Raw genomic sequence first — 16,105 nt, 5'->3', positions numbered from 1 at the left:
GGTGGAATTTTTTTGTGAATTTAGATAAAAGTTGTAAATTTGTAATCCTTAATATCACAATTTAAACACTACATTAAACAGGACTTCCAATCATTACCAACAAGAAAGCTCTCTCTAAGACATGTTTAAGTCTTATAGTATGTAATTAAAGCATCATGGATATTGTTATTCAGCCAATTTTTCAATCTGTTCATGTCCGTTCTTATCTGTTGCATGTCCACTCAGTGTACGTTTTATCTGTCCACGTCCGTTCTGTCCGGTGGAAAGTTTTGAGCATGTATCTGTTTAATCTGTTATCTTTCCATTATCCTTCCTTTTATGTTCGTTTCACATCAATTCATCATCTGCTTTATCGGATATACGTCCGGTAGAAGTCTACCTTACCGGATAGCACACATGAATGACTAACGGATGAAAAAAGTTTTTTGCTGACAAAAATGTTATCCATTGGAAGTTCGTTGATGTACTGACCAAATAAAACGGATGTGTAACGACTGCTTAAAGGACATACACAGGATATGCAACATACAAATAATTTGCATATCTGACTTGAAATTTTCAATTGGCATTTATCCGTTTCACATTTGTCAACACACGTTTTATCCATTATACATCCCATAAAAGTTTGTTGGTGAATTTATCTACCGGAACCACAAACAGATGAATAACAGACATGCAAGTAACGGATACATAATGGAAACTGAACAGGCGAGTACTGTAACAAAAAACAGACGCCTACAGGAGGTGAAACGGACACTTCATCTGTTTTATCTAACTGGCACAACGAACAACAACGGTAAAACATACGCTGAACCGCGGACATTAAACTGAAATGAAAGGACGTCTAAAGGATAAGAACAGATGTCTAATTGGACATGGACTAAAAAAAAAATTCGTTCAGCGTCCGTTCGCGCTATCAGTTAAGCCTTTAGGGCATTCGATACAGTTTCAACGGAGTTAACTCTTGGCACAACGTTAATCGTCTAAATTCCCGCTAAACGTCACTATTTGCAGGAAGAAATGCGTGTAATTTTCCATAATAAGAAACGTGTTAAATGTGGATTTTTCGATGCTCCAATATCTGTTTCTCCCACATGCTAACTTCTACACGTTTAATTTTAGTGCATTTTATCCTAACAGGATAACAGTCTAATGAAATCATAAAAAATGAAACACATTACTGTTTCTGTGAGATCTTCAACAAAATATCGTATAATTAGCAATCTCAAGATGACTGACCCTTTTGGTGTTACTAATATAATGCATGTCAATTATCATTTTTAATATAAGGAAGGCGCTACCTTAAATTCCAGCTTTATACCAAGACTATGTCCAATATATATTGATTGTTGATTGCTTAATGTCCAGTGGCAAATATTTCATGCATGTTCAGGACGTATGTCCTACATGTACATATATATGATATAGTTTTTGTCTAAAATAAAATATTAATTCAGATGAAAAATGTTTATGGAACGAACATTGCACTTCAAAAGGCTGGAGGGGGTATGATATTTTTCTAGTCCAAACATCTTGAAAGGGTATTATATTTTTTTTCTTTCACGCGTCGCAAGAAGGCAGCCCGCCAAAGCAAAACATTAATATACCCTTCCTTACTGTCATAATTACAGGGGGTATTTTTTCACAGTTCGCGCTGCATCTCAAAAATGATTTATGTTTATTGCTTAAAACTTTACACACTTCTTAGTTATATGAATGATCTGAATATCTGTATACTTTTTGATGATGATTTAAATTTTATTTTATTTATTGAGTTTATGAAAAAAGAGGGGGGGTCACATGTCGCGCCATATCTATATTGATAATTATTACATAAAATTCACATACTTGTTAGTTAAACTATTCATAAGATCTGTACACTTTTTCGTGATGATTCTTTAATTCATTTTTGAGTGACAAAGTGAATTTTTATTGAGCTTCAATTTGGTATCATAAAAACATGTTGCCATGTACAAACTTCCTTTTGAGCAAGAATGAGTCAGGCCATGACACCAAATCGCCTGCACTGTAGCCGTCCCGCTAGACCACACGACCACCTGGGCTTCACAAATAATAAAGCTTTCGGTGGCCTTGTATTACTTTTCCTCGTCAGGTTTTATCTAGTGCCGTACTACAGTACATGATATATAAGGCATGGAGATGTTATTGTTACAGATCAGCTCAATAATCTATAGTAAAGGATCCTACAAATTAATGTAAGATAGTCACAGAAAATAATTATATTTATAATTACGTCTGAGTCAGTGACAACTCTACAACAGATTTATCCACCGGATCACCAGCAATGATGGTGATACATGGCTGTGTACATTATGTATATACAACTCGTCTAAACATCAACCCGACAATGTTAGATCTGTAAATTTGTTTCGGAAATTTTTTGTTCTTCCCTAGCCGGGATTCGAACCCATGCTACTGAGATATCGGGACACCAAATCGCCTGCACTGTAGTCGTCCCGCTAGACCACACGACTACCTGGGCTTCACAAATAATAAAGCTTTCAGTGGCCGTGTGTTATATATAGTTATTTACCAATGAAATTACGCATAGGCTAAATATCCAGTCCTCTCGCTTTTAATTCAATCGTTTTTATTATGATATGGTATAGTTTCTCTCTCTGGACAAAAGCATCCTTAAGCATATTGAAGATTCTCCTTTGTAAGGTTTTGTTTTTGTTTTCTGACAAAATAAACTAGAGGCTCTAAAGAGCCTGTGTCGCTCACCTTGGTATATGTGAATATTAAACAAAGGAAGCAGATGGATTCATGACAAAATTGTGTTTTGGTGATGGTGATGTGTTTGTACATCTTACTTTACTGAACATTCTTGCTGCTTACAATTATCTCTATCTATAATGATCTTGGCCCAGTAGTTTCAGTGGAAAATGTTAGTAAAAATTTACAAATTTTATGAAAATTGTTAAAAATTGACTACAAAGGACAATAACTCCTTTAATAGGGGGTCAACTGACCATTTTGGTCATGCAAACTTATTTTTAGGTCTTACTTTGCTGTACATTATTGCTGTTTACAGTTTATCTCTATCTATAATAATATTCAAGATAATAACAAAAAACGTCAAAATTTCCTTAAAATTACCAATTTAGGGGCAGCAACCCAACAACCGGTTGTCGGATCCATCTGAACATTTCAGGGCAGATAGATCTTGACATGATAAACAATTTCACTCCGTCAGATTTGCTCTAAATGCTTTGATTTTTGAGTTATAAGCCAAAAACTGCATTTTACCCCTATGTTCTATATTTAGCCGTGGCGGCCATCTTGGTTGGATGGCCGGGTCACCGGACACATTTTTTAAACTACATATCCCAAAGATGATTGTGGCCAAGTTTGGATTAATTTAGCTTAGTAGTTTCAGAGGAGAAGATTTTTGTAAAAGATTACTAAGATTTACGAAAAATGGTTAAAAATTGACTATAAAGGGCAATAACTCCTTAAGGGGTCAACTGACCATTTCGGTCATGTTGACTTATTTGTAAATCTTACTTTGCTGAACATTATTGCTGTTTACAGTTTATCTCTTTCAAGATAATAACCAAAAACAGCAAAATTTCCATAAAATTACCAATTCAGGGGCAGCAACCCATCAGCGGGTTGTCCGATTCATCTGAAAATTTCTGGGCAGATAGATCTTGACCTGATAAACAATTTTACCCCATGTCAGATTTGCTCTAAATGCTTTGGTTTTTGAGTTATAAGCCAAAAACTGCATTTTACCCCTATGTTCTATTTTTAGCCATGGCGGCCATCTTGGTTGGTTGGCCGGGTCACCGGACACATTTTTTAAACTAGATACCCCAATGATGATTGTGGCCAAGTTTGATTAAATTTGGCCTAGTAGTTTCAGAGGAGAAGATTTTTGTAAAAGTTAACGACGACGGACGCAGGATGACGGACGCCGGACGCAAAGTGATGGGAAAAGCTCACTTGGCCCTTTGGGCCAGGTGAGCTAAAAAGAAGATGTGGTATAATTGCCAATGAGACAACTCTCCACATTAGACAAACATGACACAGAAATTAACAACTATAGGTCACAGTACGGTCTTCAACAATGAGCAAAGCCCATACCGCATTGTCAACTATAAAAACTGTGAACTTTGAAACTGTTTAGGAGCCTTCAAATTTTATTCAATTGTAATCATTGACCCGAAATATAAAAGTTTAATTTTATGAATAAATGTGAAATTCTAAAAAGTGATTTAACGTGAATAGAGGGATTTGAAGGAGTATTAAAATGAAACAGCAGCCCACCAAACAAAACAAAACAAAACAAAACAATCAAAGAGCTGAAAGCTCTGTGGAAAAATGACGCCACTGCCTCTAATATTGGGATATTTTTTATGCAAGTCTTGATTTTCACATACATAATGTACAGTAATAAGTTTAACATTGCAACATGTCTCGTAAGCATATAATTGATATTCGTATATATGTGTGTGTGAAGTGAAGATGACAACTGACTGTTTTTTTTTAATACAAATGAACAGGTGATGAGTCAAGACTACCTGAATGATCTACAGTATCCAATGACTACTGGCTGGGTTTTTTTTTTTGTACAAATAAATAGGTCAAGAATACTGGAATGATCTACAGTATCCAATGATTAATATCCAATGACTACTGGCTGTCCTTTTGTACATACTAAATAAAGACTACCTGAATGATCTAAATTATTCTAAGTAATGTGTAATTTTTTCTTGCAATTACATTTTTCGAAATCAAGAATACAGACTACTAGTATCCTTTCAAACCAAATGATTATGAAGAGCCTGCTGTAACAAGCTCTTATGCCCCACTAGTCCTATAACACTTCGCATTCTTAATCAATTTTTAAAGTTTTTATACTGATATTTTCATTTATTTTTTTTAATGCGAAGTGTGACACATTGACAGTAATTTATTTTTTTTATCACAACAGTAATAGAAATTAGTAAATCATGCTCCCAAGGTCATATGTTATAGGAATAATTACCCACATACTCATTAAATAAGTTACTAGTGACATAGTTATTCCTGTTACTTGAAGCAAATTCTATTTCTGTAGATTTACACAATAGCATAATATTGTTATACTTGTTTTATTTCACCTTGAAGATTAGACAAATAGGGATACTCCTTTAATCTTTTATTTCATGTCAGTCAGGTCCCTTTACATGAAACTTGAAACCACTTCTCTGCCATATTGATATTTTATAACAACTCTGCCCATGACCCATATAATTTGATATTCATTCGTTAACCATATATCATAGTAAGCTAGTTTTTTTATTTTACACTAATCCACAATCTTTCATGTAAAATGTCTGTCTCCATTTAAGTTTATGCCATTGAAGCAATGAGTGATTGAACCATCATGGTATTAAACACAATTCCAAGTAATTATGCTGTTATAGTGGGTCACCATATATGTAACTTGGGTGGCATTCCAGTTATTGAAATTTGTGTCAGATTGGATAATGAACTAGACCTTAAGGAATTGATCGCATAATTTAATATGGAGCCATAGTATGTGACCCCTACCCAGCAACAAAAATAAACATGTCAAGCAGCAAAATTTATCACCAGAGATTACAAGTCAAGAGAGAATGGATAAGTCTCCAAAATACTTGCCAAACTGGAACTACAACAAGATCTCAAGACAAGGACGAACCAGATGCTCCGCAGGGCGTAGCTTTATACGACCGCAGAGGTTGAACCCTGAACGGTTGGGGCAAGTATGGACACAACATTCAAGCTGGATTCAGCTCTAAATTTGGATTGTGATTAAATAGTTGACACAGCATAGGTTTCTGACACAGAATGAATGTGTTCTAATGAACTTAAAATTTTTGTTTTCTCTTAGAGCAATTCACTATGCTGTTGAATATTAATCCTCTCAAAAAAATGTTTGAAGAAATTTTCTTTTTTATTTATGAAATTTCAAATGAGAAAAATTGAACCCAATTTTTTTAATCACATCCCCCTTTCCCTTATTCCAAAGCTAATCTCAATTAAAATTTCTAATGGAGTTTGCAACAATAACTACTCATTTAAATACATCATAAAATATTAAGATGTAAAAAAACTGCTTGTTATCACTGAATGGTAAAGATTATGTTAATTTATCAGTTGGTAGTAAAAAGTGAATATACATTGTATATTGTATATAACAAAGATTTAAGTTGATTCTGGACAAAGAAAGATAACTCCAATTAAAAAAAAATATTGCTATTGCACAATATTTTGCAATTAGATATTTCTTACAAAGAAAGATAACTCTAATTAAAAAAAAATTTGCTATTTCACAATATTGTGCAATTAGATATTTCTTGCCATTGCGCAATACTGTGCAATTGAAAAGACTTGCTATTGCTCAATACTTAATATAATAATTTTAGATCCTGATTTGGACCAACTTGAAAACTGGGCCCATAATAAAAAATCTAAGTACATTTTGGATTCAGCATATCAAAGAACCCCAAGATTTCAATTTTTGTTAAAATCAGACTAAGTTTAATTTTGGACCCTTTGGACTTTAGTGTAGACCAATTTGAAAACAGGACCAAAAATGAAGAATCTACATACACAGTTAGATTTGGTATATCAAAGAACCCCATTTATTTAATTTTGATGAAATCAAACAAAGTTTAATTTTGGACCCCGATTTGGACCAACTTGAAAACTGGGCCAATAATCAAGAATCTAAGTACATTTTTAGATTCAGCATATCAAAGAACCTAACTGATTCATTTTTTGTCAAAATCAAACTAGGTTTAATTTTGGACCCTTTGGACCTTAATGTAGACCAATTTGAAAACGGGACCAAAAGTTAAGAATCTACATACACAGTCATGACAGTTAGATTCGGCATATCAAAGAACCCCAATTATTCAATTTTGATGAAATCAAACAAAGTTTAATTTTGGACCCTTTGGGCCCCTTATTCTGTTGGGACCAAAACTCCCAAAATCAATACCAACCTTCCTTTTATGGTCATAAACCTTGTGTTTAAATTTCATAGATTTCTATTTACTTATACTAACGTTATGGTGCGAAAACCAAGAAAAATGCTTATTTGGGTCCCTTTTTGGCCCCTAATTCCTAAACTGTTGGGACCTAAACTCCCAAAATCAATACCAACCTTCCTTTTGTAGTCATTAACATTGTGTTTAAATTTCATTGATTTCTATTTACTTAAACTAAAGTTATTGTGCGAAAACCAAGAATAATGCTTATTTGGGCCCTTTTTTGGCCCCTAATTCCTAAACTGTTGAAACCAAAACTCCCAAAATCAATCCCAACCGTTCTTTTGTGGTCATAAACCTTGTGTCAAAATTTCATAGATTTCTATTAACTTAAACTAAAGTTATAGTGCGAAAACCAAGAAAATGCTTATTTGGGCCCTTTTTGGCCCCTAATTCCTAAAATGTTGGGACCAAAACTCCCAAAATCAATACCAACCTTCCTTTTGTGGTCATAAACCTTGTGTTAAAATTTCATAGATTTCCATTTACTTTTACTAAAGTTAGAGTGCGAAAACTAAAAGTATTCAGACGACGACGACGCCAACGTGATAGCAATATACGACGAAAAATTTTTCAAATTTTGCGGTCGTATAACAAGGCGTTGAAGCCAAAGTTAGTATGTATGTAAAAAGTAGTTGAGGGACTGTTTTACGCTATTGAACCAGACGAATTTCTCAAAAAAGCATGTCCCAAGAGAACCATACATGTAACTGCCGAGAATTTCAAAGAATACCACGCAACAATTATTGTGGAAAACAATGGAAAAGCAAGTAAAGAATAACTCTAACTGTGAGTGTATTGACATTCCACCAAGAAAAACACCTTACAATATTCAAACTCATCCTTTGTAAGACAGTGATCGCACCGAATCAGCTAGACGACACTGTTGTGCACGCATCAAACGTAGAGAATCTCAAATCTGTTCTCCCGCCCCGCCAATAAATCGGCGGCGCTCTCTTAAACCCTTGTATTAAAGCCAGCATCGATATCGACAATTTATTCACATGTCATATAGATACAGTCTGTTACAGACTCTTCTGTTGTAACTTTGTACACAGAGATTGAGTCGGATTTCCGGTACTTTGATCTGTCTTACAACCAGTAGAAAGTGGACCAACACGGACACATTATATTTTCTTATAAAAAAGGCAGTTGTTTGTAAAACGAAAAGACTATCAAGTTTTCCCCGATTAATTATATATCTTTAATGTTTTAACAATGTTTTAGTTTTACTTCACATAATTAATAAAGTTATATAAATAGATTTATGAGTATCTTAACAACATTGGTTGGTACACTTCGATCTTTTTGGTAATAAGAAGGACCGGAGGTATGTAAACTGGTTCCAGGTTGATTACTACACAAAAATGATTAACCCGAATAATCCAGTCGTTATATTACGATCACTTCGATCACTCCACTCGAGAAAAGTAGTGGATAGAGGGCGCTGAATCATTGGAGTTAAAAAATGATAATACAAGCAGATTCCAGTTTGTATGAAAAACTGGTAAATAGGGAAACCAAGCGCAGTAGACGGAGAAATGTAATGGAAAGTAAATACGAATCAAGCGCGGTAGGCAGAGAAATGTAATGGAAGTTCAGGTCAATAGTATACACCTTATCGCTATTTGTCTGCCATTACTGGATATTACACAGGTTCCCGTAAAAATTTGATGTCACAAAACAAAATATCTGACGCCACAATGGAAAAGTGATTGTTGTATGCGTCAAAAGTTCAAGCGGCCAGGTCAGCCGGGATAAGCGATAAGGTGTATTGGATCATGCCGCTGAAAGCGTCATTTTCCAAAAAGCAACATCTAGAGGTCAACATACGGCATAAATTAATGCATAAATTAATACACGAGTGTGTACAGTACATGTATCTGTATGTCAAGTTCTGAATTGCCGAGTCTTTAATTTTAAAAGCCGTAAAAATTATCTACAGTCTGTAATCACTTATCTTGAGATGTTTCTCACTTAGACCACAAACAAAGAGATGCATTTATGATTCACATGATTTTATTTCCGAAAACAACATTACCAATTTTTAATTAGCTCTTAATACAAGCAATATTTATACATAAGAAAAATGTCGCCGGTAATTTGGAGCAATTACGTCGAAAAAGTCTGCCAGCGACGTCAGGCACTTTAGCGTTAACGTTGAGGTTACAAAGGGGGGGGCGTAATTTTTAGGATAAATCACGTTTTTTATAGAATCCAGCACGGTGACATGTATTTTTTTTATTAGATATTTGGAGAAAGCATGACAAAATGCAGTTTATGCAGAAAAATGATAAAATTACATTTTCAGACACACTTTTATTCCATAATTTTTGAATAACAAAAATATCACTTTGAGCATTTGGTCCGCAATTTCAAGCAAAGCTTGAAAAATTGTATAGTCATTCGTGTAGGGATTTATTTTTTTCCTTATTGTCACTTATCACAGCTTTAAATTGAACCCGATCTTAATAATTTACGATGAAGTATATTTGCTCCAAAAATTTTATAACATTGCCTCACTTTTTTGCAAAATTGCACAAATCCCCAATTTTAAGCCTCAATTTTCTCAAAACGAGCATGGTGACCTATGTTTTATTTTGTGTTTTATTTTATAACTCGCTAAAGCCTACAACATATTTCAAAACTATAAAAATAACATTATATCGAGATGTCGGATGCACTTAACTGATAGCTCGAACAGATAACTTTTTTTCAACATGTTCAATCTGTTCATGTCCGTTCTTATCCGTTAGACATCCGTCCATATCAGTTGCAAGTCCGTTTTATCCAGCAACGTCTGTTCTGTCCGGTTGAAAATTTTGAGCATGTTCAAAACTTTGAATGGATGTCCAACGGATGAAATGTCCTTTGAACGTCTGGTAGGCATCTGTTTTGTACGGTACTCATCTGTTTCGTTTCCGTTTTGTATCCATTACATGTCCATTATACATCTGGCCCGAGAACATAGTTATTTCGTAGTGCATTTCTTTTAGAGAATAAATTCAAATTAAAAAAATCGCACCTGCTTTCTTAAAAAGATTTTTACAGTGTACTGTGTACTACCAGTGAGACAAATAAAATCAAAACTATAGAAACTTCTACCAGCTCTAACTCAAAATATTGACAATTCTGTGTTAAGGGGGTGTAAAATTCAGTTTGACAGCTTCAGACGTGATAAAATTTGACCTTTTTACACTGAACCAAATCACTACTTAACATAAAGATTCAGCACCCAAATTTTTTTAACATGTAATTACATCCCCCTACTTAATATTTCATGCATTTAATATCAAGAAATAAATTGGGAAAGTGTATCAAATAAAACATGCAAGTTATACACTGTTTACACTAGGGACTATATTCTTAGACAACGAAAACCAAAGGACAATAACTGTGTTCTTGGACCATCTGTTGGAGGTCTGGTAGATAAATTCACCAACAGACTTCTAACAGACATCTAATGGATAAAACTGATGATGAACAAATGTGAAACGGACTTCTACCGGACGTATAATTATATATATAATGAATAAAACGAATGATGAACGAAACTGAAACAGGTAAATGCCAATTGAAAATTTCACGTCAGCAATGCCAATTAGATTTCTTAAGGTTCATGAATACTTATTATTCATTATAGATCTTAAGAGTAAGGGCACGTCACAATCAAGCAGCTCTTATCCAGGCCAGACACAGCCCTTTGGCGGCATTTTGAAGAACAAACCAAAACCAGTTACACAGAAGCATTTTGAATATTTATACGATTTACATGTTTAATTATTGTTGCCTTTAATTTTTCCGTATATCTTGTTCATCAGTTTTATCCGGTACGCTTCAGTTAGGTGTCTGTTTTATGCAGTACTTGAATTGTCAGTTGGATGAATGTTCGACATCAGTTCTGTCCAGTACATTTCCGTTTCTCATACATTGCATATCGGGTGTGTGTGTTGGTTATGCATTTGTTACACATCTGTTTTATTAGGTCAGTACATCAACAGACTCCCAATGGATAACAATTTTGTCAACAGACATATTTTATTTTCATCTGTTAGGCGTCCGTTCGTGCTATCCGATAAGGTGTGACAGAGGCTTAATGCTGAGATAATTTCAAATACCTACTGTTAAATAGCAACATAATGGGGAATTAATTATATGCAAATAAATTTATTGTAGAAATGCTCAGGTAAAAGTTATGCAACAATTATTGGTGCCAAATAAAAATTAACTTTCCTATATATCAGCAGTGGTCAATTATTGCTTCAACCAAATTACTGACGGTTATAACTTACTTACACCTAGAAATTAATAACTTTGGTCAGATGATTATGATACTGATTTTACAAGTGGAATAAAATCTAGTTGCATTTTTGTACATATCTTATTATTAGAACTTTCTTTGTGAATTATCAATCAGTCAGCTTTAATACAAAATTAACAAAATAATTTTGTGTACAGTGCTGATCAAAATAAATAATAGGTCCACTATTGCAGTCTGCACCAAAAACTTTTTCAACTACTAGTCCAAGACCAATATTCTAACATTTTTCTTATTTGGCCAAACAAAGTTTTGCAAAAACTTACTAGTCCGAATGAAATTTTTCTAGTCTGGGGCATCAGACTAGTGGCTAACCGTGCAGACTGCTATAGGGGTCAAGATTATGTATATTCAGTTACCTAGATTTGTTATAAATCACTAAAATTGAATACACAAATTCTTGAACTCAATACCAGTCTGATTATCAACTGTCATGATATATCAACAATGCATTTGAAAATCATACTGGTATTGAGTTCAAGAATTTGTATATTCTAATTGCCATGATAACTATCTAAACATTTCGACTTTCATGTATGTTTTTCTTGTTAATCACATCTCATGTACAATGACTTAACAAATAAAGACTTGAATAGTCCCCAGTTTTATTCTCCTAAATTGAACCTGCCAGACAGGGGTGCAGACTATAAAGTATGATATCATAAGCAAGAAATAAGAGAAAATAATTAAGATTTCACAATATAATATGGTTTGTTAACATTCTGCCATGCATGTTATTGATATTCTAGAGGGCTCTCTTATTATTTTCAAAACTATGATCATAAGTTATTTCTATTCAATATCAAATTAATACTGATAAATTTGAAAATTAAATCCTTCATTATAAATTTTTGCTTTCTTTGTTGAGAATATAAATGCAAATGTTAACGTAATAATTCCCGTATTTACGTCTTATGTTTATGACGTTACTTTGTACCTTTGTATGGGGGCCTTCGATATAGAATTTGAGCATAAAAGTAACACAATGCAAAGTATCGAGTTTTATTTGTTTATAACAATACATTTTGGTGCTGTGACACCATGGAAAGTAAACTAAAATTAGTGAGAGCAGGCCATAAAGTGCTGTAACAAGACTTTTGAGAAAATCTGAAGAAGAGCAGGACTTGGAGATAGAAGAAAGTACAGAATTATTAGAAACACTTTCACAAAAACAAAATTTTATTAGTGCTTTGAATGAAGAAATTCTTAATTGAACAAAGGATGAGGATGTTGAGGATGAAATTCTAGACAGATGAGTATAAATTCTTTCTAAATACTAAAATTAGACACATTCGTTAAAAAATACTCAAATTTGCAAACTTCAAGTATTACCACCTTACCTAATCTGAGTAATCAATCAACGGAAAATATGAATCAGCAAAGTTCAGTAAAAAATACCTCTAGCTCTGTTCAACAACAAATGTACCATGCCCCCCCCCCCCCCCCCCCCCCCCAACGTTAAGCAAAATCACCAACTTCGGAAACTCACCTTACATACATTTACAGGATAAACCCTCATGTGGCAAACTTTTTGGGACTTGTTCGAATCATCTGTACACTATAATCCAACACTTACCGACATTAAGAAATTCACATATTTGGATTCGTAACTTAGTAATGAAGCCGTTTGATGTATTGATAGACTACCGCTTACAAACAATAATTAAACGGAAGCTATAAAATTATTAAAAAAAAGTTTTGGTCAGCCACATAAAATCACAAATGCCTACAAACAAGCCCTATTAGAACTTCCTGCACCACAATACAACCTTATTAGCCTTGTTAGGCAGATCGGGAGATTCATATGGGGCACTGCTCATCCCAATCATCTTGAATAAGCTACCATCAGCTGTAAGACAAAACTTAGCCAGGGAAAACGGAACAGTTAATTGGGAATTAAAAGGATTAAGACACGGGATATTGAATTGAAAGAAATTACAATTTTGGAAGCAGGAAAACGCACCAATGTAGTTCTTGAAAATTTACCGTCTACAGCGTCATTTTCCACAAGCGCCAATAAAAGAGATTACCCACAAATACAAGACAGATTTGAAAACCGCCAGAAAAGTACGAATATTCGTCAAAAACCTTTCATATATTGCTACGATATGCACGACTCCGCAAAATGCTTAAAAAGTTCAAGATTATGAACACCGTATGAAAATTATCAAACACAAGAAATTATACTTCAATTGCTTAGGAATGCACAGCGCAAGTAAATGTAGATCTCAATTTCGTTACTGACTCTGTAACAAGAAGCACCATCGGCCTAGCCACAATCAGATGTGCATTTTGTGTTTCACATGAAGTCAAAAATGAGTATCACCTCAGGGAAAAACTCTCTTGATATTTTGGTTCAAAAATGGTTTAAATTATGAAAAATTGCCATCGTTAGGCTAACACTGGAAGCATTTATATAATTACATGCAGTTTTTTGAAAAAATATTTAATATTTTTATTAAATAAATGGTGTTTAAAAACTGTATAATTTTCTTTAATGGTTGCCTTCAAGACATGGTCACCAGTGTCAGATTTTTGGTCAATGACAAAGACAACAAAATATGTTTAGAATTATTGAATATCAACTATTTTAATTGAAAAAAAAAAATGACAAGAACATGTTTAACTCACAGTTATTTCAAACAACAGTAGCTTTCTTTGATTATTAATCTTATCTGATAAAACTGTATCTAAACTTATCTATAAATAACAAAACTTCCAAAAAAAACCTTTCTTTTGGTGTATAGAACATTAAAATAGCAATATTTATAGCATATTCTTGCAATAAACAATCAAACTTAGCAATACAATTTATATGTTTTGTCTATGGACAAGACATTGTATTCATATTTAATGAAATGTATTATTAAAACCTAATTTTGATATAGCTGAAAGTGTTCTCTTGAAAAAAAAACCCATACATTTTATCAGGTTTATCTATCAAATGATGCTCAACTTCGAAGAAAATGAAAACAAATACATTTTGATAATGTCTACGGACAAGACATTTTATTGATATTCAATTAAATGCTTTCAAAGATGATTGTTAAAGTTAAGATTAAAAGTTACCAATTAAATTTTAAGCTGTGTTTTTAAAATTTTGGAAAATATAAAAATGTACCCATAATTCTTTACATACCTCAATAATTTATTGATTAAGCCAAAATGAAGACACATATTTTTAACTGAAATCCATTCATCTGACTGTTTAAAACAATCAAACTATTATTAAAACTCAATTTTGACATAGTTGAATGTGTTCTCTTGAAAAAATAACATACATTTTACTTATCAAATTAGGCTGAACTCAAGGAAATTGGATACAAATATATTGTGGTAATGTCTACGGACAAGACAATTTCAGTTCAAAAAAAAATTGTTAGAATTAATTGTGACTATATTTATGTTGAAAATACTGAGTTTTAATTTGAATAGATAACTTTCATCACCTATAAATAAGGTTTAAGTTCCATAGCAGACAAATAATTGAATTTAATACTTGTTATGTACAAGTGTCTTGTCCGTAGACACTTCCTCATATGCTGTTAATACTAAAAATCAAAAGATAAAGTTAGAGAGAGAGAAATACTTTTTCTTCAATTGATTTAGTTAATCTTTTAAGGTATGCAGCAACTGGAATAAACAATATTGAAGTAAAATAAGGTATGCTTTATATGACTGATAATCTGCCACTTTTTAAAATCCACTCCTGTAAAGAAATTTTACAAAAATTGAGAACACTTAAATTACCATTTATTTATTAAAAATAAGATATTTCTAAGTTTAAACAACACAGAGGCCTAATTTAGACCTATAAACCCAAGCAATATTGATAAAAAGACATGTCTACGGACAAGACATTCTGACATATTTTTGAAATTTTTCCTCAATTATTATAATAGATGGTAGAAAAAAATGTTAGTAGTGTTTTCATATCTACAAAAGAACAGGAACTTAGCAATGCAACATTAATGTAATTATACTTCCAGTGTACTAGGGAATGCATGTCTACGGACAAGACATTTTTTCACTTTATTTGTATATCCAACTTTGATGGCATATATCTCCAGCTAGGGTACTGCAATTTTGATAAATGAGGTAGTTTTTTATAATGTATATACTAGAAGGGAAAGCAAAACACATAATAGCATAAATTTGATTCATTTTTCTGTTTTATCACTACACTGAGCAAGCTAAAAACAAAAGTAAAAAATTTCATAACGAACGCATAGTATTCAACTTTTTATCATAACTTTGTAACCACTGAAGATTTTTTGTTGCAACAACCAGTAAAAGAAAGATGAATAAATTGTCTATAACAGTGAACCAATAATGTAGTTCAAATTAAGTTCACTTATTAACTATCAATTGATAAAAACAGCGAAATTTTAAATGAAACAACATAACGTGAAATTTTGCCCATTTTCAGCGTGTATTTTAGTGGTTTTTTTCAAAACGGTAACACCTATGCATGATATTTGATATTCATTGTGAAACCCTACATTCTGTTCTTCAGTTCAAAGATGTATTACTTATGTAAAGTTTATCTTCTTGTCTTTAGAAGCCTATAACATAGAGCCAATATGAAATGCACATCTGATCTTGGCTAGGCCGTATACTAGTTTTTGTACCCAAAGTACCGACAGATCGTACTTTGATAAAACTGCTAATTAATGTAAGTAGTCAGTTAACGCTGTAGTCAACAATGGAAGTATTGCCACCACCACAAGTTTTCATTCGT

At 33.0% G+C, this 16,105-nt stretch overlaps 1 protein-coding gene across 1 annotated transcript in view; it reads right to left on the bottom strand.

Annotated features, from left to right (window-relative positions):
* LOC143069312 (adenylosuccinate synthetase isozyme 1-like) overlaps nucleotides 1-16,105 on the bottom strand; it is a 129,465-nt gene that overhangs the window by 92,144 nt on the left and 21,216 nt on the right. The window lies entirely within an intron of this gene.

Source organism: Mytilus galloprovincialis, chromosome 3 (assembly GCF_965363235.1).
Source record: "Mytilus galloprovincialis chromosome 3, xbMytGall1.hap1.1, whole genome shotgun sequence".
NCBI lineage: Eukaryota > Metazoa > Mollusca > Bivalvia > Mytilida > Mytilidae > Mytilus > Mytilus galloprovincialis.
The sequence above is the reverse complement of the archived record's forward strand: the minus strand, read 5'-3'. Positions and strand labels throughout refer to the sequence as shown.